The 25,720-nt window shown below is 35.8% G+C and overlaps 1 protein-coding gene across 1 annotated transcript in view; it reads left to right on the top strand.

Moving 5' to 3' along the window:
• Positions 1–25,720, top strand: part of LOC112053988 (uncharacterized) — a 171,362-nt gene that overhangs the window by 33,125 nt on the left and 112,517 nt on the right. Inside the window, exon 2 of the mRNA XM_052885691.1 lies at positions 21,222–21,264. The gene's annotated coding sequence lies outside the window, so the exon portion shown is untranslated. The remainder of the gene's footprint in view (positions 1–21,221; positions 21,265–25,720) is intronic.

Here is a 25,720-nt window from a genome sequence, read left to right as displayed (position 1 = left end):
GGGCTATTTTGTTGTAAATAATATTATTTATAAAAGATGAGGCTGTTATTCTTTATAAAATAATTAAAAAGAAATCATTACACAATATATAGTATACGGTATACTAAACTAAGAGCCTATCTTCATCTCTACCAAAACATATAGTGACGCAATTTCTTTGTTTTAAAGTCAAGGACCTTTTGTATTTTAATCGACCATTTCCAGTTTCTCGAAACGTGTAAAGAATTGTTATTAATCTAGGGTTGCTTGCTTAACGTTAACAATTACATTTTTTAAGATCACTCATAACTCGACAATTAAGCAAGCAAGCAAAGCAAGGAAATCTTAATTAGTTCTAAACTAGATTATGTACGGACTTAGCTTGACTCAAAACATAGCGGGCGATGGAGCGATTCGAATCAGAAATGAGGAGATCCGCAGAAGAACTAAAGTCACCGACATAGCTCAACGTGTCGCGAAGCTGAAGTGGAAATGGGCAGGGCACATAGTTCGAAGAGCCGATGGCCGTTGGGTTCCAAGGTGCTGGAATGGCGGCCCCGGACCAGAAAGCACAGTGTTGGTCGACCCCCCACCAGGTGGACTGACGACATCAAGCGAGTCGCAGGTATTCGCTGGATGCAAGCGGCTCAGTATGAAAGTCCCTACAAAAGGCCCATGTCCTGCACGTCCATCAGCTGATATGATTATGAAAATCAATTAAGAACTCTGTCCAAAACATTTTTGACGACCGGGAATTTTCGATGCGGTTTTGGGTCAACCCTAAAATAGTAGCAGATATTATCTCTCTGCGCTTGGATTACAAGATTTTGTAATTCATATAGTCACGCACGCAGTAATCTGCATATAAAATAGTTCTGGACCCGTGATTCCGTTAACTTTACAGTTTTTGATATCGCCAAAATAACCTTGGATAATGTGTTAACGTGTTTTCTACGTATACAAAAGGTTCATTGCCATGAAAACGTAATAATGGACCGTAGCGAAATCTAAGAGCAAAGATTTACTTGTACATAAAACTTAATTACTTGGTGCTTAGCGTTATTAGCTCGGGTGCTAGATAAATTAAATATTTTTTACCGTGTATTGTTATAGATATAGTTGAGAACGTTACAGTTAGGTACGTCTAATTTCGAGAAAGAGGTGATCCGCCGACTCGGCTGGGCTGCATCTGGGAAACTTCGCGATATTTTTTTGTCCAAAATTCCCCAGTGCCCGAAGACAAACGAGCTATGCTGAGAGTATCTCAGCGTGATCAAATCAGAAGTGAGGAGATCTACAGAAGAAACACACACATAGCTCAACGAGTCGCGAAGTTGAAGTGGCAATGGTGCACATAGTTCGAAGAGCCAATGGACGTTGGACTCCCAAGGTCCCTGAATGGCGACACCGCACTAGAAATCCTGACCAAGTGGACTGATGACATCAAGCGAGTCGCACGGATTCACTGGATGCAGGCGGTTTAGGATCGCGATGTTTGGAAGTCCCTACAAAAGGTCTTTACGTCCTGCAGTGGACGTCCATCGGCTGATACGATGATGATGATGACCTTGTATTGCACGAGTATCTGCCTACTTATTTTGAAGGTGAAAATAGTAGGCAATATTGTGTTAAGAAATTGTAAAGTTGGTCTATGCGACGTCGAGTAACGAGGTCACAGCTATTCTCTAACGATTATTTGTATAACTCGCAAGTGCGAGTTTCAAATTCACCTCTATCTCTCTCTGTTTAACACGATACTATAGAATGAGAAAGGTAGCGGTGAATCAAAACTCGCACTTGCGAGTTGTACAAAACATCGTTAAGAGTATAGTGCGGAATCGCATTAAGCATTTCTTTCTGACAATGAAATCTTACAGCCCAGAGTTCGGAATGATGGTGGTGGTACAACCACATGTTACACCATAGAGAGTATATATATTTATATCATGTATACCTACTATAACAAAATATATTTTTATTACATTTTGTTATCGTGTATTTTATGCACCTTTTTAATGAATTAATTTATGCGTTTATTGTCAGTCATCAAACGAAAAGCAAACAAAAATTGTGGAAAAAAACCTAACAACGAATTTCATTATAAACAAGTTTTATCTGCATCCAATTCACATGGATGCAAACATGCATAACGTATGAATCCACATAATAGTATAAGAGCTGGTGGATCTTATTATCTTTATCTTTAGCAGTGTCAGGGTTTCCATGATCCTAAGTGTCTGGCGACTAAGTTGATGATTACTCATATTATCCCGAAAAAAATATAAGAAGCTAAACTTGGACAAATCAGGAACTGGGTCTGTAATCTGTTACTTTCCAAAACCACCATGATCCCAAACTGCTTATTGGCCATACCAACCTATAGACAGGAGCATCATTTTGTGTTTCCGGAGTTAACCAAAATGAGCTGAGGGTGACCACAAAGGAGGTTTTAGTGGTAAGTCCCTCATAACCCGTCTTCTCCCCCAACAAGTCACCTATCTCTGAAAGAGATTTCCCCCCTGTTACAAAAAACGGAGCATCAACTGAGGGACTTTTTGACTTTTAGTGGACTTACAAGACGGAGGTCCTGGGTTCGAACCCTGGCTGGACCGATTGAGGTTTTTTTAATTGGTCCAGGTCTAGCTGGAGGCTTTGGCCGTGGCTAGTTACCACCCTACCGACAAAGACGTACCGCCAAGCGATTTAGACGCCCCGGTACGACGTCGTGTAGAAACAGAAAGGGGTGAGGTGTTAGATTTTATGCTCCTCCTAACAAGTTAGACCGATTCCATCTTAGATTGCATCATCATTTACCATAAGGTGAGATTGTAGTCAAGGATTAACTTGTAAAGAATAAAAAAAAAAATAAAAAAAAAGGACTTTCAGCCTATATAAATTTACAAAGGTCTGTTCGTCATAGGCTCTCACAGTATAAAGACGTATTCTTATGTTGATCATGCTAAAAATATTAAAATAGCTACAAAAACAAAGGCCGATTGCCAGATTCGGTTTTATTGCGACCGCACGCCAAGGTTGCTTCGAGCCCCGACATCTGATAATTCACTGGTCCAGTTTTTAGATCCGGCTGTGGCATAGGTGTCAATGTCGTTGTTCTTTTACTTATTGTTGTTATTAAATCATTTTTTAATAATAAAAGGTTGACGATACAAGATCCATCTGATGTTGAGTGCAAAATCACGTCCTATAACTGAGCAATACTTTATGAAGTACTAAAAATATAAAAAGCTAACCCTATATTAGTAACTATCATCATTATTAGCAACCCATTTTTGGCTCACTGTTGAGCACGAGTCTCCCCTGTATAAGTATGTGAGGGTTTAGGCCAATAGTCCATCACTCTGGCCCAAGATTGGCGGACTTTACACACGCAGAGAATTATGAAAATTCTCATGTTTCCTCACCTTCACCGTTTGAGACACATGATATTTAATTTCTTAAAATGCAAACAACTGAAAAGTTGGAAGTGCATGCCCCGGACCGGATTCGAAACTATGCCCTCCGAATCGAAGGCAGATGTCATATTCACTAAGGTATTGATTAGATTTTTTGGGTTAATTATCGACTTCAGAACCCTAAAATCATAAATTTCAATAGTAGCTAGATTATTAAAATGCTGTCTACCGAAACTGTGTATCTAGGATTTTTTAATTCATTACAAGTTAGCCCTTGACTTCAATCTCACCTGATAAATCCGGTAAGTGATGATGCAATCTAAGATGGAAGCAGGCTAACTTGTTAGGAGGAGGATGAAAATCCACACCCCTTTCGGTTTCTTCACGACATCGTACCGGAACGCCAAATCACTTGGCGGTACGCCTTTGCCGGTAGGGTGGTAACTAGCCCGCCGAAACCTTCCACCAGCCAGACCTGGGCCAATTAAGAAAACCTCAATCGGTCCAGCCGAGGATCGAACCCAGGACCTCCGTCTTGTAAATCCACTGCGCATACGACTGCGCCACGGAGGTCGTCGAAAAGGTACTTTCTCGAAGACCTTTATTTTATGGATTAGGTAAAGTTGTGCAAGTTTCGCTGGACAAGCGAATAAAAAAAGTAGCGGATGTTATTCACAGCTGAGTAAGTAAATGCTCAACAAAACAACAAACTAGAGTCTTCCTTTGACACTGTTATAAAGTTCATAATTATTATTTTACTTTTTTTAAATCTTTGTGTAATTAAATCTGTTTAGATTCTTACTGGAGCTTCTTAGTAGAATCTGCTTTCTGTATCTAGTGTACACGTATTAGGTCTCAGACTAATTAGATAAAGACCTGCCTCGCAAGACATCATTTTTCTGTCAACGTATATGATCAACGATCTTATGCGATTATAAACACTGTCTCTAAAGAATCGATGTTTCATAGTTTAAAATCGTGTCCGTCGGTTAAAAACCTCCTTAAAATTACCTTTTTGTGTAGTTATATGGTGTAAAAAACGAACAAAAACTGCTAGTTTAGTTTAAAATATGTATGAAATCGAAGCTAGTTTTCCTTAGAAAATGGCAGAAAATTTTGTTCGTGACTTTGGGTGCGATACTAGTCCTTCTGTATTTAGTCTGAGTATTAGGTAGTAGAGTCATTACAAATATAATTTGAAGTTTTATATATCACTAGCGGATGCCCACGACTTCGCGTGGAAATCAATGTAATCTTTCAACCCCTATTTCTTCAACTTTTATATACAGCCAAATCATAACATAACCCTTCTTGCAGTCGGGTAAAAAGAATTTGACTCATTCTATCAAGTCTAGACAGGTTGTTTCTTGCTCGATTCCACAAAGCGATGTTTCGTTTCTCGGCATACCGACAACTAGACTTTCAACTTCCAATAAGTGACGAGTTTGAATTCTGCAGAACAATGTGGGAGCAATAGTTTCAAGCTCATTGTGTCTAGTTACAATATGTCCAGTTTTCAATGTCTACCACATTGTTCTATTAATATCTGGTCCAGTTTTGAGATCCGGCCTGTGGCTTGGGTGTCAATGTCGTGGCTTTTAGATTGTTTATTATTTGCATCAACTACCATTTGTAAGCTACTGATATGTGCATTGTATTATAGGACTCAAAGGTGATTATAAAAATATGAAAAGTAATGTCAAACAAAGGTTATGATTCACAACACTTGTCAGGACAACTTAATTAGCAAATCAAACTGTAACCAAAAAAGACCCTAGAATGGCAGAGAATGACCTTGAGTGGAGTCACGTACTTGTGAACGATGTGTGTAGGGTTAAAGGTACCTTTTACTGATATCAAACACTCCCCTTTTCCACTCAAGTCACTCTCCCCGCCTATCCCAAGTAACCCATAAAGAATTACACAACAAGAGATGTGGACGGCTCGAACGCCACGAGCACACTGAAGCCAACACGAGATCGAGCGACGTCATATCTGTCACAGACTTCTATTTCCAACACTAAACGGCGATAACAATTGTTATTTTCAAAATTTTTATTAATGTAGCAATTGGTTTTTGGGTTTTAATCAGAAGATTTTTCACCGTGGCACTAATCAGATAGACTGCTGAAATTTGACAAAACACAAACAAAACAATAAAATGAGATTTGTAAAAATGTACTTTTAAATAACAAATTTTCTAAAATGAATCGAATCAGTAGTTGGAATTAAAACACGGACGGACAGAAGTCCAATATGATTTTATTCTCTATCTATTTTTGAAGCCGATTAAAGATCTATACTAATATTATAAACCTAAAGAGTTAGTTTGTTTGTTTGATTGAACGCGCTAATCTCAGGAACTACTGGTCCGATTTGCAAAATTCTTTCAGTGTTAGATAGCCCAATAGCTATAGACTATATATCATCCCCATATTCCTACGGGAACTGGAACCACGCGGGTAAAACCGCGCGGCGTCAGCTAGTTAAAAAAGTAAGGTAGAGCTGTATTTTAAGTAACATAATAGATTGCTTATATTTTTATTTTTTCTTAAGTATGATATGAATCACCTGGCTCTTAGAACAAAGACTTTGAAATTTTTGCACCCTGTAATGTATAAATTACACTTCCCTGATGTCATTTTAATTTACATTTCTATTAGACTAGTATTATTTAATTTTTCCTGCTACGTTACAATATTTTCTGTGGTTAAGAAGATCAAATAATCAATCGTGTAATATTTTTAACAATTTGTTTTGATTTTTAATTAACTTTTGCCAAGGTGTCAATACTTTCAATGTCACGACTTTGAATCTGTAAGCGCGGTTAGAAACATTGTCTTTTTGTGAATCTAACAATGCTAATAAACGGCCAATAACAAAATGAATTTAGTTTAGGTGCATTATCAGCATTGAATTATGTTGTAGCTTTGAAAGTAAATCGTTATTTTAACCTAGAGAAATTCACTTTTTCAAAATTGAAAAAGTCATGGTAAAAAGTAGGCTATTTATCTTATGTTATCTAGAATGTAATCTATTTTCATTGCAAATTTCATATAATAATTTTTGAGTGAAATAGTTATCAAATCGTTAACATTATTAGTAGTTTTATCGTGACTTTTAAACTCATTTTTAAATAGTTTTTAGTTCTTAATTTCTAGTTCTTTCACCGTTTGTGTAAGGCTTCTCTCAGCATAAAGAGAGATCGTGTAAACAATAGTCTACCGACTCGTGGAAATACTGTGATGTAATTGTTTATCTCTCTCATTTATTAAATACAGACACTTACATGTTTTGAGTAAGACTTTCTTTCCTCTTGGTATGTACATTGACTTTATTACTTAATAATTATTACAAATTTAAAATTAATAATTCTATTACGTTACTACAAATTGTATGAAATTATAAAGCCATTAGGTATCTTAAGATTATGATATAATGCTGCTCTTACAAGTATTTTTAATGTATGACTAAAATGAACTTAATACATTAATATTTGAGTACATTGATTTGGCTCATATGCATTTTTTTAATTTTTATTAATTCGTACGTAATATTTTAATTGTACTGTTGTACAATTAAAATATTATTTATGATATTATACTTATGCACTTACATAATAATAATAATAATAATAATAATAATAATAAAAACATTTATTCAGCCAAAACAACATAACATAAATAAGAAAAAATACATGAGAATTAATACTAACTTAATACTAAGGCTTCGGCTGAATGGGGGCTGCCTCAGCTCTATGCTACAGCTAAGACGCTAACTGTAGCGCTGATTTTCAGACATGACCCCAGGGTGAGCTCACGGACTGATCGGGAGAGCGTTGCGTTGTTTATTGATTCCAAATTTAAAATAGATAAAATAATATACTTCTATGTATCCACATATCTATAGTAAGTAAAAAACATAAGTACATACAGACGAACGTAGAACCTCCTCCTTTTTGGAAGTCGGTTAAAAATTAGATTGGAGCGAAGGACAAACATTAATATTATATGCAAAAAATAAATAAAAAATAAAATAAGATTACTAAACAACTACAATAAGGACAAAAAAAATACACAACAAAAAAATACAACTGTCCTGCAACATAGTGTTTAATAATAATAAAATAACGTTTATTGAGACGTTGTGTTACATATTTTGTAAAATTTCTAATTATAAGGTGACATCGGTAACTTTGTATGTTTGTGCAACTTTGGCAAAGGCATCCTCCATTTCTTTCTATTTCAACGTCTTCCTTGTCCACGCCTCCGCTGCTACAGCCTTTAACTCGGCCACCCATCTTTTGAACTGTCTGCCTCTATTCCTTTAGCTGTTTCTTGGATATCAAAACACAATATTTTTATTCCATTTCTCAATTATTTATATTGTAAAGCCTGTCCATTTCCACTTAAATTTCCTTATCCTTATAAAGTGTTTATCGATGGAATGAAGTCCGTCACACTTTTCTACACGCGTTTAACAAACGATTACATGGTTTCACTTTTTTGTTGTGACAGCATTTCAATTGTCACTTCATCTGGTGGATTATAAACCTCACTTCCGACGTAAGCTTCCTATAAGAAACCATCGGCTGTTGGAAGAATTGCATCCAGTATTCCCATCATCGTTGTATCGTCTATCGACCTGCGTTATGCTTCACTAATCTGTGTAATAAGATCTCGAAACACTTCGCTCGTCACACTTCGTTCGGTAGAAATCTCGTTGCGAGTTTGACGGCTACTTGATATTCAAAACGGAAACGTGTTTCTGTGCGATCTCTGCATACGGGATCGCTTTTACGTGTCCATATTGGTTCCGAGTAAAAGTAATGTCTTGTTTGGTTTACTGAATATTCTATCCTACCAAAAACATTGTCATGTCAAGCATGTGATTGCTTGTACTGCAAAAAGTTGGGAAAAGGTAGACAAAATAAAGCCTATTACTATTATATGAAATAATTTTTCAAATTGGTCCAGTAGTTTTGAGTTTATTCGTTACATGCAAAAAGACAAATCTTTCCTCTTTGTAGTATTAGTGAAAATAGTGTTCTATATGAATCCGAGTCTCAAGAACTCCCTACACTTTTTTTTGCACGCTTTAGTCACAAGGTGTGCATTTGCCATTCATAAAGAGTGCCCTGTCCTGCTGTTTTCGCCTTGGTAGGAGCCCTCCCGCACCTCCTTACGCCACAAAATACATGTTTAAAGTGTTTTTGTAAACAAGGCCCACGACAAAATTAAAAACAATTTATAAATGCAAATTCACGTGTTAGGAAATTTAAAGGATCTAGGTCGCAAATTAATTTCGTATTCAATTAAAAAATGGAAATTTTGTGCAATGTCAGAGTCGCCATAACGTAGAAGTTAATGATGATTCCATTATAGATTTTGTAATTCGTGTGAAACGAGTTTTATTCAAACACTGATGACAATTTGTTAGTTATTAGAATTATCGGTCTTTTTTGTTTTAGCAAGAATATGCCATATCTTTTAAATATGACCAATATTCCCTATGGACTATGGTCTATGGATGTCAGGACATAGTCCTTTTGTAGTGACTTTTAAACATCACGATACTGAGCCGCTTGCATCCAGCGAATCCCTGCGACTCGCTTGATGCCATCAGTCCCTCTGATGGGGGTCGACCAACACCGCGCTTTCTAGTGCGGGGTCGTCATTAAAGTACCTTGGGTCCCAGGGTGTTGTTTTTGCCACAAACTTTACCTCTAACATTAGTATATAAGTATAGATGCGTTGGTTGTAGGATATCACTTACTGCGGTATATTATTAGAAGGCGATTTATCTATATAATAGTTTCTAAGTAACTTGTCCTTCATTTATTGTAAGGGTGTTTAGCACCATGTTAGCATTTTAAACAAAACTTATAATATGCGCTTTAAACACCACACCATTCAAATGTCGAAATTTTTCTCATCTTCCCCGTTAAAACGAGAGATGAATGCTGTAAAAAATATCAGAGTCCTGGATTGAATCGCAGACCTCCTAGTCTTAAGCTTTTAAGTGTTACTTAACTCACTAAGCTAACAATGAGATTATTCATATATCCAGCATAAATTAAACTGATATTATAATACACAAACATTGTTATCTTATACCATGGGTGAAAACATTCTACACTTTATATTCGTCAAGAGGAAGGTTCGTGATACCAGCAAAATGTCGTTCACGCTTCAAAGCACATCAATCATGGAATTTTGAAGATGTTTGTGTCGTCACGTTCGTCTTGCGGAAAAACGCCTCTTAACTACAAAAACGTGTTACAATTGGAGACCTTCACAATTGTAATGAAAAAATATAATTAGCGTGTATTCTCCAACAAGTAGGTAGTTACTTAACGTAACGCAACGTCTTTCCGTGTTACAGTAGGGTCACCATGAGACAACATTTGAAGATTTGTGTCTGTCTGCAGTTAAAATTTATTTAAAAAAAAAGACAACCCATATTCCCCTTTTACTAGGCGAAAAAATTGTGTTACAAGTATGACAAAAGTCCAACTAACTAACTAATCTAAACCTTTCGAATTTGTGTATGGCCCTTTTGCAATGGAACTACTGAGGTTTTTATTTGTGGCTATTTGCTGTATGTGCGGTTGAAAACCTTACTCACTCACTCACTCTCACTGAGCGACTCGCGTGATAGATGTCATCAGTCCACCTATTGCACTGTTGACCAACACTACGCTTTCCGGTTCTGGGTTACAATATTAAAACCTTGGTTTTCCAACTTCGATCGGATTTTTTCGTTTTTGCTTTCAGAGTGAGGTTAATGATATTATCATAATATACCTATTGAGCCGTGATAGCCCAGTAAATATGACCTCTGTCTCCAATTCCGGAGGGTGTGGGTTCGAATCCCGTCCGGGGCATGCACGTCCAACTTTCCGTTGCGTGCATTTTAAGAAATTAAATATCACGTGTCTCAAATGGTGAAGGAAAAACATCGTGAGGAAACCTGCATACCAGAGAATTTTCTTAATTCTCTGCGTATGTGAAGTCTGTCAATCCGCATTGGGCCAGCGTGGAGGACTATTGGCCTAACCCCTCTCATTCGGAGACGAGACTCGAGCTCAGCAGTGAGCCGAATATGGGTTGATAATGATGATGATGATGATTATTGTAGTTACCTATTGTTATTTACGTCATAAATAATACACCATCAAATAATAACATATCGAGTATTAAATTTTTTCCTACCATTTTCCTACCATTTTCCCCGGACACTTCCATCTTTTTCCGAACACATGCAGCCCCTACGTGTGTGTCTTCAATCATCTGAACATCTCATTTGTCGTGAGAAAAAGGAAGCCGTCTTGACTTTCACCTACCATTAACGGTGCCATGTTTACTTTTTCACTTATATGTCGTTGTTTGACAATAATATTGTAGTTTCATGTTGGAAAACTTTATTGTTTGGTGTTTGTGGCTTGTTTTAGCCTGATGTAATTTTTGGATACAATTATTTTAGCAGACTCAGAAATGATTACAAAAATAAGAAAACTAATGTGAACAAAGGTTATGATTCACAATATTTGCCAGGACAACTTAATTAACAAATCAAACTGTAACCAAAATAAGACCCTAGAATGGCAGAGAATGACCTTGAGTGAAGTCACGCACTTGTGAACGTTGTGTGTAGGGTTAAAGGATTCTTTGACTGTTAACAAACACTCCCCTTTTAAACTCAAGTCACTCTCCCCGCCTATCCCAAGTAGCCCATAAAGTATTACACAACAAGAGATGTGGACGGCTCGAACGCCACGAGCACACTGAAGCCGTCCGTACCGCAAGTCGTTGAATTTTAAAATCATTATCTGTCTGGAGACACTATTTTCGATTGGTTTTTGGAAATGGCATCGGCCCCGGGCGATCCTGCCCAGCGTGGTTTTCTTTCCTTCCTTTTTATATCTGACTCGCCGATGCCATCCATCCATCGGATACTGTCCATCAGTTTCACCATATTTCCCGTTCGCGATGACACTCACAAATAACGTGGCGTTTCAGTGGATTCAGAAATTATTATAGCATAAATTTTACCTCTTTATAATATAAGTATAGATTAGATTGTCTGATGACGATAATATGATTATGATATTAAAATAATGAGTGTAATTAAGAGGTTAAGCCAAAGTTCAGAGTGCATTGTACCTGCTAGTAGAACTTCATGACATAATCAGCCTGCTATTTTCTACGCGAGTCATCGCTGCATTTAACTAGGACGCCTGATGGTCTTTGCCAAAAAGGCTCACAAATATTTTCCAGTTGTGGGAATCGAATCCACGGCTGTGGATGCAATAAGATGGGTCTACTACCCACTGCGCCACGCGGACGTCATAAACCTAACCTTTGTCTATCAGTTACACTAAGCCCTCATTCGCACGAGAGCTTTTTTAACGGAAGTCAAAAAAGCGTTCAAATACAACAAATGCATTCTCAAGTATGTTCACACGACAGCGTTTTGAGACACGACTCTTTTTTTCCAGCAGTGTTGCATTTTCAAGTTTGGGCGTTGGAAATAGACCTTCATTTAACTTTATACTATATTTAAACGCTTTTTTAACTAACACGTTTGGTTTCCTGATGGGAAAAGTTACGTCACCAAATTGCCCAAACTGTGACAGGTCAGAAGACATCTACCACGTGTTGTTGGAGTGTGTCAGAAACGAGGCAGTGCGACGGGAAGTACTGCTAAGATTTCTTGCACTAAGAGAGGTGGGCGGCTGTAATAGTGCACTGGCACTAAGTCAGAGAAGGCCAGGGCGCTGGTATAGCTTTATAGAAAAAGTTTTAAGCAAATTAATTAAATTATAAGATTAGCATTGTTACAAAGGCGGCCTTACGCAGCGGCATAGTCCAAAATGGACTCAGCTCCTTAAAATAAACATTTATATATATAAAACGTCCGTTAAAAAAACTCTCGTGCGAAAGAGGGCTAAGACAGAACATCTGTTTGCCATTCAAGATTCACACTACTACGGAGGCGTGCGTAAACAAATCGTTGTCATCAGTCGCTCGTGCGTGCCTTGTGTGGTATCAACGGAATAGAAAGCATGTGAAAACGTACGCATATACATGATGCGTGGATTAAATGGAGATTGAAAGCGCTTTTGTATCATGGCTTTTATTTTTGGTATTCAACAACTGTGGAAATCGATATCACTCAATTTACTGACTACGTGATTGCACCTCTATGGATTACGAGTACAGGATGGCGTTAAACATCTGTTTGTCATTTGACGCTTTAGAATAGGTCACGTTATATAATTTTGTTTGTTAGTAAAAAAGATACATCATCATCATTTGGCGGCCTCCGAGGCGCAGTGGTGTGCGCGGTGGATTTACAAGACGGAGGTCCTGGGTTCGATCCCCGGCTGGGCCGATTGAGATTTTCGTGGTCCAGGTCTGGCTGGTGGGAGGCTTTGGCCGTGGCTAGTAACCACCCTACCGACAAAGACGTACCGCCAATTGATTTAGCATTCTGGTATGATGTCGTGTAGAAACCGAAAAGAGGTGTGGATTTTCATCCTCTGCTAAACAAGTTAGCCCGCTTCCATCTTAGACTGCTTCATCACTTAGCATCAGGTGAGATTGTAGTCCAGGAACTTGTAGAAAATGAAAAAAAGAATATAAAATACACGTAGAATATTAAGAAAATTCTCAGGTATGCTATTTTCCTCACAATGTTTTTCCTTCACCGTTTGAGACACGTGATATTTAATTTCTTAAGATGCACAATGCAAAGTTGAAGTTCATGCTCCGGACCGTACTCGTATATGCCCTCCGAATGGAAGACAGAGGTCATATTGACTGGGCTGTCATGGCTCTCATAATCAAAATCAAAGTTCAAGTAGGCTTAGTATACAAGCACTTCTGAAACGTCGAGTTTGACTATTTGTAAAGACAACTACCGTTTCGGAAGGCAGGTTCTGCTAAGAATAGCCGTCATATACCTACATATAAATTATGTACATGGACGCCGGTAATCACTTCAGGCGACTCGCTTGCTTGTTTTCCCGCTACTATAACAATAAAAAATAAACTAGTTACAAAGTATCCCCTTTCCGCTGCGTAGGTAAAAAAGTAAGGTTTTCATTCACATTCCGCGTGTTCATTTTCATCGCTGTCGAGAAAACCGACACCCGTGACGCGTGTAACGAGAATACTTCCTGTTTTTTCACATTATTTCTCTAATGTCGGTAATTGTAGGTATTTAAAACTTAGTTACTTACTTTGCTTACTGTTTTGTGACATTTTGACGACCTCATAAGGCTTGTTCGGACTAATTTAGCAGTTTAGTCGAGTAGCGTATATCTGCTAAACGTGTCTGAAAAATCCTCAGTGCTTGACGACGAAAGTCTTCGATCAGTGCGTGTTGCCAGTGATGACCTACGGATCCGAGACTTGACTTCCGAGATTTAACTCTATTTTAATAGACGAGTAGCGCCTCCCACCATGCGTCCTCGCTGACTGGTTCAGCGGCTAAATAAGTCTGAACCTCGCGAATTAGTCGAGCTCCTGAAAATGCATAGACAAAACGAAAATAATGTGTAATGCCCATGTTCCGCTCCGCCCAGTTATAGTTGAGAACGTTGCACTCGAAATTGTAGACGAATATACCTAGGACATATGATCCAGTTAGGTAGGTCCAATTTCGAGAAAGAGGTGAACCGCCGAATCCAACTCGGCTGGGCTTGGGGAAATTTCGCGACATCTTTTCGTACGTTATTCCTCAGTGCCTGAAGACAAAAATCTTCGAACAGTGCGTGATGCCAGTATAGACAGTGTTGGGATGATAATAAATCGTTATTTAACTGCTGAGCTCGAGTCTCCTCTCAGAATGAGAGGGGTTAGGCCAATATTCCACCACGCTGGCCCAATGCGGATTGGTAGACTTCACACACGCAGAGAAATAAGAAAATTCTCTGGTATGCATTATCTAATATAAGTTCTAGGATGCAAATTCTGCTAATTTTCATGTAAACAAGATCAGGATAAGCTAACTAATAAACAAACAAATTTGCTTACACATTTATAATACATTATTTTATTATTTCTTCAAAGTAACTTCTTTAAATAACTGAAACTGCTCGACTTTTGCATTTATAAATATTCCAAGGATTTTATTATTACGAAATAACTTCTCTGAATATCTGAAACAGTTCTCTCAAGTCAGACAGTCTCCGCCAAGCAATACTAATGAGGCGTATGCATAACAGGAATGTCTTTACACATGAGAATTCCCTTTGTTGCGTTATTTCGGTCCGCTTTTGTGTTTGGCGTCATTGTTGTTCTGAAGGTCTGGTTCGTGTAGACAACTGTTGTTTATACTTTGAGCTTCATTTTACTAACACTTGTGTTGGTTTTGACCCTCAACCACAGCCATGACAACCTCTGACAAGCCTGCTAGGTCGGATGAAGAATTTTATAACATAGTATCGGACCCACCGCGTTTTCACCCTGTAGTTCCCGCTCCCATGAGAATAGGGGGATAAAACATAGCTTATGACACTCACAAATAACAGAGCTTTCTAGTGCATAAACTTTATCTCTATATAATATTAGTTTATACTAGCGGACCCCCCGTATATTCAACCGCGTAGTTCCCGTTCCCGTGGAAATACGGGAATCAAATATAGCATATGTAACTCTTTATCACATCAGCTATCTGCCAGTGAAAGTTCCATGTAAATCGGTCCAGTTAAATTTTTAGATTAGCCAGATACTACAATACACATACATAATACACATAATACAGACAGAAAAAAAAGTAAGTCTGTCTGTCTGTCCATTTGTCTCTCTGTTACCTTTTCACGGCTAAACGGCTGAACCGATCATGATAAATTTTGATATAATGGTATATGGGATTTTGGAGCAAAACATGACCCTAAATAAAAATAGAAGGGGGTGAAATAGGGGTTGAAAGTTTGTATGGCAAGTCCTTCATTTTTTGAGTTAAAGTTTGGTTGATAAATTAGAAAAAATAATAAAAATATAACGTGATTCAAGAATTTTTGAAATTCAACCCCTAAAGTGGTGAAAAAGGGGTTGAATGTTTACGTTGATTACCACGCGGACGAAGTCGCGGGCATTCGCTAGTAACCTATGTATAGAAATTTTGCGTGCTCATGGGAAAATCGTGATCGATAAAACATTTCAAATTACATTACATGAATGTCTTCTAACGCATCTTACGCAACTGTTGGCAATAACTTAACTATATAATTGTTATAGTTATTCGTTCAAACTTAATAGTTGTGGGTAAAATAACATTGCATAACATAAACAATGTTATTTAGGTTGTTCGCACACTTTAATTCGTTCGAGATATTTTTTTCAAGATTATGATAACATCCTCTTTTGAACCGACTTCCAAAATGGAGGCGGTTCGACGTTCGACTGTATGTATGTTTTTTTTTTGATGATTTAAAAAATTATTTTTTAATGGTTAAAATAAACTGGATGTATATGATGTAGATGTGATAAAGGTAATAAATTCCGTATTCCGTAAAACCTATATTGCTAATAAGTTTGTGGTGTTGTAGAAGGTAATCTCCAGATTTGCCAAACCGATTTTGAAATTTATTTTATCCCTGTATTGTCACGGGTACTGGAACTAAGCTAATAAAGTAATTTTTTATAATCAACTTGTGTAATTCATATGAAAGTTTGTCAAATTACATTCAATTCGGTTCAGTATTGTTTTCGCATAATTAAGTAATAAATATCCAGACACAAACATCATAAACATAGATCACATTTCAGTTATGCTTTAAATGTACTCGTAATGAAATGAAAAACAATACAAATATACAGTAAAATACTTTAACACTTAAATTATTAGTACAATCTTATCAATACATTGTCGAACAAATCAACGTTTCCTAGGCAACACAAACACAAGCTATACAGCATCTTCACCGGCAAAGACGAGCTCCCCGGTATCTTACGTCACCTGGACGTAGGCTTTCACGATCTCAGGCTCGCCCGGACTGATACACTAAGGCCATACACCCTTCCCGAATAGCCTTATAAACTGAATTCCGAGTCTCAGAGGAAACGCCCTTAGAGAGTCGTTCCGCCTTTCTTTTGCTTCAGGCTTTGGGCCCCGGCGTTATGCTTCTGCGCTTGCTTAAAGCTCCTGGTGACGCGTTGAGGTTTAGGAGGAATTAGGCTAAGGCACTTACACAATCAGAAAAAAACAAATATATGTATAGGTACCTTATCTGTATACTGTTAGTCGTTTTAGACCGATTAAAGATTTATTCGCAAATATAATTAATGTTTTTGATCAATTATAGCTAGTTTAGGCTTACGTGTTACATAACATTGAAGATCTATTGATCAATTATTATTATCTAATAATATTTATCGAAAATCCCATCTGTGTAGATGGCTGTGTAAAAGACGTGATCAATTTATTTTCGAAAGTGTAAGTCGGTAACTACGATGATGTTTTTCCTGTTTTGGCTCGAAAATTAAACATCATTATTTAAAAATTAAAATTCTAAATGAATATAGGAAATGAGTTTGTTATTGTAATCTATACTAAATTTATAAAGCTGAAGAGTTTTTTTTGTTTGTTTGTTTGATTAAACGCGCTAACCTCGGGAACTACTGGTCTGAGTTAAAAAATTCTTTCAGTGTTAGTGAATAGCTCATTTATCGAGGAAGGCTATTGGCTATATATTATCCGTATTTCTAGGTGAACGGGAACCACGCGAGTAAAACCGCGCGGCATCAGCTAGTTGATATATAACTGGTTTTTAAGACCGCGTTTCAGATATCGTCAATAAAACATTTTTTTGATTTATACCTGAAGGTAGATTAGATATATCTTTATAATCATGATTTATATTTCTCATATTTACCTAACCCTTTCCCTAAACTAATTTAAAATGTTATGCGAGTTATGCTATAGAGTTTAAATGTAATTGTGTAAAAAGTTAAAAAATATTTTCGATGTGTGAGTTTACTTTATCCCCCTCAAAAAGTGACAGACATTTTTGTTGCATAATTTGGATGCTGGTACAACGATAAATGGCGGTATAAAAATTTCAATTCAGCTAGACTTCATAAGTATCACAGACCGGTTCGAGAAGTCTAGGCTTGCGAATGACCAATCCACATGCCCAGAGTGGTCATTCCTTGGGCATCAATCTTTTATAGATACAGCCAAAAACAAACAGCCCTTAGTCTCCGATATCCCCACTATTCCCGGCTCTGACAGTGGTCGTGGGGAAAGAGGTGTCAAGTATCTCTCTTATAAACGACAAAATTGCTTGAAATGAAATGTATTACATGACAGGCTACTCATATACCTATTGTTAAATGGTGATAAACTAAAAAAGGATAAACCTGGCTGAGTTTGTTGTGGGCTCTTCTCGGACCAAGGCGCGTTTGGAACCCTCGTAACTTTAATTTTAAGTTTTCGAATAATTATTATCACCATTATCTTAAGTTTAATATTGAACTGATACCTGACGTTTCGAAAGAGCTTGCAAACTAAGCTTATTTGAAATAAATGAATTTTGACTTTTGACTTTTTGACTTTTGATTAATAACAACAAAAAATGGCGCTTACCTAATGAAATAGAACGGAACAATTATCGTATAATGGTTCTCATTACACCAACCACGTGACACGATGTAATAATACTATACTTATTTAGATTCACCAAGCGTAGGATAGAGTTCAACGCCTCGTCTAACTATAATATCACTTATCATAAGTGGACCTTATTATTTATGTAATACGAGCTATTATTCAAAAGCAAAGCTTGAAGAGCTTTGACCCGGTAAAGCCTGTAATAAATACAACTTTTGGTTAGGCTCTAAGCATGTTAACATTTTTTATGTTTATTTCTTCTTTAACAGATGTTTTAAGCTATTGTTTACGGTACTCCCGAAGACTTTTACTGATAAAAACATTTATTTTTGGTTAGAAAAATATTTTACTTGTTTTTCGACATTAAATAAGTAGAACATTAATTAGAACTAATTAGAACGTAGCTTATAACATTTTGTTTTAAATATAAATACGTTCTAGCTTCTAGTTCTTGTCCACGACAGTTGCTAATTGTGGGTTTTCACCGCGGACTGAAAATTTCCCGACCAAAAATAGACAATTTTAATGATTATTCTAAAGTAAATATATTTTATTTAATAGTCTTAATTCTCATCGTACAACTTAATAAAAATCAAAATAAATAAAATCAATTAAAAATCGTAATTAAAAGTCACAGGCATGTGTAAGTAATTTATACTAATATTATAAAGCGGAAGGATTTGATTGTTTGTTCATTTGTTTGCATTCAATAGGCTCTGAAACTATTAAACCGATTTGAAAAATTATTTTACTGTTGTCCCCAAGCGCTGTAGGCTTTATTTTATGCCCACGGGAACTTCGCGGGTGAATTTCTAATAGATATAATCAATTTTTTTTCATACATTTGTAGTTGTCACTATTATTCACATCACTAGCTACAAATAAAGGGTCTTACTAAAACTACTCAAACCTAATCAATTACGAAATACGTCACTTCCTTCCTTTTAACAGTTCATTATGCATAAAATGCGGACCAATAAAAAAACTGCTTTACGGCTGAGTTCACTTCCGCTATGCACTTGTCACTGCATCCGGTTTCGATGTACCTACGTATTGCCAGATTTCGGTTATGTAACAAGACGAATTTTATGACATTTTATATTTGCTTACATAAAGTCTGATAGTACAGGTTATTGATTAATTTGTAGTTGGTTACTGTAACTTGATTGCTTCGTTGGTTCACGAATTATTAGATAAAGTATAGACTAAGAGTTAAGTTTAAAATCTAAATTCGATTCCAAATGTCACCAGTGAGCCTAGGAACTTAAGGAGCCTACGAGACTTACACAATCAGAAAAAAAAGATAAATGAAATGCTTATAGTAAATTCAACAAGCAACTAAGTTTTTGTAACTTTAAAATAAATCTTTATTAGTCCTATATTATCTGTTTTAGAATTTAAACAATCGTGAGTGTTATTTATATTAATTGATTATGAAACACGGCTAAAACTCACGTGATATTATCTGGTTATTTGCTCTTGGTTCTTTGTCTTTTGAGATTAATTTAGTTTTCTATAAACGAAGTCAGGCTATTGTTTTCATTTTTGTTACTTTATTAATTTTATTTTGACAGAAGACCGACCAAGTAAATGACCCGTAATTGATCAAACTTTTAGTCAAATCAAACATGTTTGTTAGACAATTTGATAATTTTGCGCCTTTGGTTTAAGCGTTTGTCAAATATTACTCAATGAAATGAAAAAAATGAGAATGAAAACATCAAATTTGACAAGCAAGTTTGTCAATATCATTCCCAATCGTCTAGGCGAGCTTTTATGTCCCAAGTGAAACTCTAGAAACGTGATTAAGGAATTAAAACGCTCAAAATATAACTAGTGCGTTTGCTTCAGTGCATACAATTGTCCAATTAATTATTATTATGGGAGTATTAATATTGTTTAAAAAAAATTAAATGAAAATATATTTTATTGTACACTACAAAGAAACATACAATACAAGAAAAATAATAATAGAAAAAAAATGCACAATAGGCGGCCTTATCGCTAAAAAGCGATCTCTTCCAGGCAACCTAACTAAGAAACTAATAATAAAAAAAAATATAAAGATATATGCTAGGGTGTACAGAAGTGATATATAAAAGGAAATAACATTCACGCATAAAGTAACTATTCTGTTTGTTTATCTTGTTGTAATCTGTTATTTGTTTGGGGTTACGTGTTATTCTGTTACGCGTATCTTTAATCATTGTTTCAATGCTAACAGTGTTGTCTTAAGTATTTGCGTTGTTTTCACACAAAGCCTGTCCGCCGACAGTAATTTCCACATAATGTTTGCAATTAATGCGCTTAGATAACTTGTCACATCGTATACATAATATGTCGAATAAAGTAGTGAAGTTGATAATCGTATTCAAATCCTTACCGCGCCCAGCATACCTGAGCCTAATGACACAGAAATATCAATCGTATCACCTAAATGATTAGGTACAAATTCATTTAGTTGTTTTGGTCAAAATGGCCGATCAACTTGTCGGATCACCTCTTACTTTCGTTATTTTCACTTTCGATGGAAGTTATTATAATATATGTAATACGTTAGTTAATTTTGTTGGGTACAATGTACGATGATTTCCTTGGACGGTGTTTGCGGTAACTGCTTTTTGATGAAGGCTATGAACTCTGGGAGGTCATCTTGAATGACATCCGACATCACGTCATTAAGTGCTATATGTTTACTCTTGGTTTCTACTACTTAAGTGACATGGAAAGCTTTTTGCGATTTGTATGTCTAAAAGCTTATTACAACTTTCGCTGTTATTTTGTACGTAGCTTGTAACACATTTAGAACATAAAGTGTTTACTTTCGCAAAGAAGTTTGTGTCGTAATTGAAGGTTTTTACAGTTCTGTTTTAATTATTCTTTGCCTTTTATTAATTACTAGTGGATTTATTTATTTTATGGTTATTAATATCGAAATGTTATATATACTTCTGGGTATTTCTGGGTTGTTGTGGCTTTTGAATTCTATGAAGAAAATAATTCTAAATATGGCTTTAATTATGTAGGTTTTATTGTAGTTATTTTTTTTTTGAATCTTGATTTCATGATCATCTCGAGAAAAATAGTTTTTTCGAATCTTATAGTTACTAAATTTTTAAAAGTTTTTGTTACGTTTTCACTATATTGTGATAATAAAATTTAAAGGACGAAGAAGCAATGTTTAAAAATGTTTTTATTTCTTTCCAGACACTTCCGAGAGTGGCGTATACAATTATCCAGATATTTTAAGGTAAACTTATTGTATTAAAATCCTTGTTTTCCAAATTGTTTATAGACTATTTTCAAAAATATAACTCTAAAAAGCTGTTTTTTTTATTTTTTTATTATTTTATACTTATTACTATCAAAACTCATCTTGATTAGTCCAACGGTTTAGCCGTGAACTGCTAACTGACAAACAGACAGACAGACAGACAGACGGACTTACTTGCACATTTATAATGTTAGTATGGACTTAAGCACAAATTGTCGTAACTAAAACTTTAAAAATTAAGAACCATACTAATATTTAACCCATATATGGAAAATGTGTTTTTTAGAATGGATATATTTTAAAATACACACCTAGGTGCAAGATTTTATCAATTTTATCTTTACACTCCGTCAGGATTTATTTATAAACATTTAATTGACGACTACCAGGTTTCATGCAGATTTTAATCGCTCTTGAATAAACCAAAGGGGAACCGGTGATACGGGTTTAGGACTTGGCTAATAAACTGATCGTATTAAAATAACGAGGAAGACGAGTAGGTATTGACTAACTTAATCTATCATCATCATTTTAAGAAATTAAATATCACGTGTCTCAAACGGTGAAGAAAAAACATCATGAGGAAACCTGCATACCAGAGAATTTTCTTAATTCTCTGCGTGTGTGAAGTCTGCCAACTCGCATTGGGCCAGCGTGGTGGATTGGCCTAACCATTCTCATTCTGAGAGGAGACTCGAGCTCAGCAGTGAGCCGAATATGTGTTGGTGATGTCGATGAATCTATCATCTCGTTTTGATGTGTATAATTCAACAATATTTATACTAAAGAACTAAAGAACTAATGAAAAGTAAGGCGGAAAAATGTGTCTTAATTTCATTTAGTCGCTTATTAAACAACGAAAGTTATATAAATAATATTACCTGAACATTGTCTACAATGTCGAGTTGTGTGTTCAGGAAGTGTAAACACTATATAATTAGTAAAGATATAATGTAAATAAACACAAATATGTGCATGTGTGTGCTCAGTGGAGTAGCTAAATTCGGATCACGAATTGCGGTGATTTCGTAGGAACGTAACATACCTATAATATAAAATAATATATTCATTCTTAGCAGACTATTTTAGCTCACTACGGTTTAGGCTTCTGCACGTTTATTAGTGTCTCCCCCTATAAGCAAGGGGAAATCGGAGCTTAGAACCACGAACACCGTAACTCTTCCAACTCCGGAATAATAGGTACTTTGAATATGTATATAATAATATATAAATAAAAAAATAAATAAATAATGTAATAAATCTATACTAATATTATAAAGCTGAAGAGTTTGTTTGTTTGATTGAACGCACTAATCTCAGGAACTACTGATCAGATTTGAAAAATTCTTTTAGTGTTAGATAGCCCATTTATCGAGGAAGGCTATATATTATCCCCATATTCCACGGGAACGGGAACCACGCGGGTGAAACCGCGCGGCATCAGTTAGTAAATAATATATTCATTCTTAGCAGCTAATTTTAGCTCATTGCGGTTTAGGCTTCTGCACATCTATTAGTGTCTCCCCCTGTAAGAAAGGGGAGATTGGTGCTTAGAACCACGAACACCATAACCCTTCCAACTCCGGGATAATAGGTACTTTGAATATGTAACGATGACCAATTTATAATTAACCGACTTCCAAAAAGGAGGAGGTTCTACGTTCGGCTGTATGTATGTTTTTTTTTTTATGTATGTCCAGCGATTATTCCGTCAATTATGGACCGATTTTGAAAATTCTTTTTTTGTTTTTTTGTTTATAGCGCTCTTAGCACCAATAATTCACAACATGAGTCACACTAAACTTTATACAACAGTTGAGATGTAAAGGACGCCCATTTGCTTAAAGGTTATTGAGATTAGTATTCTGACATTTATAAACATGCCAATATGGCGCGAACCGGTATCAGCTTTACCTTATTATAATAAGAATTACTTGTATTGATTGGCGTCGCGAATGTTTATTAATTGTTATTTAACTTTTAGAAAGGCAGATGTAACAAATTAACACAGTAACAATCCATACAACTAAGCTTTGAAGGTTATAGTAAACCCTTTAGGTAGGTACTATTAAATGGGAAAGTAAGTCTGACTGTCACCTTTTCAAGGCTAAATGGCTGAATCAATCAAGATGAATTTTGGTATAGTGATAAACGGGACCGTGGAGCAAGCAGAACAGGCTATTTTTAATCCCTAAAACAAAGAGTTAAGGGGATTAAATTAGGGTTGAAAGTTTATACGGGAAAGACCTTAGAGCAAGCAGAACAGGCTATTTTTAAGGGATTAAGTAAGAGTTGAAAGTTTATACGGGAAAGTTCATTTTTAAAGTTATAGTTACGAAAATCTGTGCATAAATTATGTAATAAATTTAAAATACAAATGTGGTTCAAGAATTTTTGAAATTCAACCCCTATAAGGTTGAACGGCTGTAAAATTGTTAAAATAAGTGAAAATCGGCCATTGTCAACTTGTCCGGTTGTACTATAATATTACTAATCGTACCTATTTAAGTGTTAAACAATTTGCCTTTCCAACTACAAACATGCCAAAAACATCATACTATTACGATCATCTAAACGAGGTTTCTTAAATTTAATTCAAATTTTATACATTTTATTTGTGTCGACTACGTTGTATAGAATAGAACAAAATGATATTTAGGTAGGTACTATAAATCTAATTAATCATGAGCAAAGGTCACTCGATTCTATTTAACAATTTGAAGTGAAGAATATTTTAGCCATTTAGCATAACCGTGAACTTTTGCAACTTAATGCTAACGCTTCTGTGTAATGTGGTAATTTTTTATAACAATGAAGTGTTAATTTTTCACTAACGAATGTTCACGAGTTGACATAAGTTTTGCTATTTTTTTGCTAATCATCTTCATTATCAGCCTATTTTAACTAACCAAGATCTGCCCCTGTAGCCAAGTGGCACGTCGATTCTCTTTCTACGATCGCAAACGCTTCGAAAACTAGAAAAATGTATGGCAAATATCTTGATCACGTGACCTGTCGATAGCAAATGTCACTCCCATACATTTTTTAGCTTTCGAAGCGTTTGCGATCGTAGAAAGAGAATCGTCTCGTCACGTCGATTCTTTTTCTACAAACGTTAACGCTTCGAAAACTAACAAAATGTATGAGAATGACCGATCCGATCGACAACTTGATCACGTGACCTATCGATAGTGAATGTCATTCCCATACATTTTGTTAGTTTTCGAATCTAACTAATTTTCAGTAACTTTAGTAAATATACACGAAAACTAGCTATTGTAAGTAATTCTTAAGTCACGTTATTTAGTATTCACTATTATTTTATTGCTAACTGATCAAAACCACTAACTACCACCTGTGTGTTTGCCTTTGTTTTTGCCATTCGTTAACAATGGGTTTATGGAATACGAAAAATACAGTTGTTATTGATTTGATGTTAATTATATTAGGCGGCTAATAGACCAATGTTATTAAATCCCTTAAAGGCCTCCCTCGATACAGCTAAGGGCGCACCACGCGTAGCCCTTGACTACAATCTGACCTGATGGTAAGTGATGATGCAATCTAAGATGGAAGCGGGCTAACTTGTTAGGAGGAGGATGAAAACCCCTTTCGGTTTCTACACGATCATACTGGAACGCTAAATCGCTTGGCGGTACGTCTTTGTCTGTAGGGTGGTAACTAGCCACGGCCGAACCCTTCCAGCAGCCAGACCTGGACCAATTAAGAAAAACTCAATCGGCCCAGAAAACTCGACTTCCCTAATCCTGGCTGAAATTTAGTTATTGAAAAATTCTTAAAACTCAACCGTTGTTTTGGGTTAAACCCCTTAAAACAGTCAAAATCTCATGCAAATGCATTTCACGAATATGAACAACTATCATTCCTAAAATCCATCAATTTTAAAAAGGAAATATCTAGAATAAGGATAAAATTAAGAACTAAATAAATTAATTATAATCGACGTAGCTGATTAACCTTGTTTATACCTAGTGACCTTTTAACACATGTATTAATTATTATGAACATATTAAAATGCAATCAATGGGTATTAAAGTAATTACTATAGTAATTTAGCGCAATATATCGAAAAATAATTGAGTCAAGTTCAGATATAATTAGCACAGATAGGTTAGTCTTTGACGATTTGTCTCAATATTTAGGATATGAAAATAAATTCTGTATTCTTTAAAGTTTAAAGTACCACCTCTTAGTAACGAATTATAATCGGAATGGTCAAAGAATGGATTAACTTAGGCAAAGCATGTAGGATTATAGTGTTAGAACACTATTCGTACCGTCAGAATATAAGCGCTAATTTGTTTATATTTATTATTAATATATAATAAATATAAATAAGTTTAATAAATATAATAACGAAATATCGAACGCCCGCTAACGCTTTTTTAAAGTCCGTTAAAAAACTCTCGTG

This window comes from Bicyclus anynana, chromosome 15, assembly GCF_947172395.1.
Source record: "Bicyclus anynana chromosome 15, ilBicAnyn1.1, whole genome shotgun sequence".
Lineage (NCBI taxonomy): Eukaryota > Metazoa > Arthropoda > Insecta > Lepidoptera > Nymphalidae > Bicyclus > Bicyclus anynana.
This window is presented reverse-complemented; position numbering and strand designations above follow the sequence as displayed.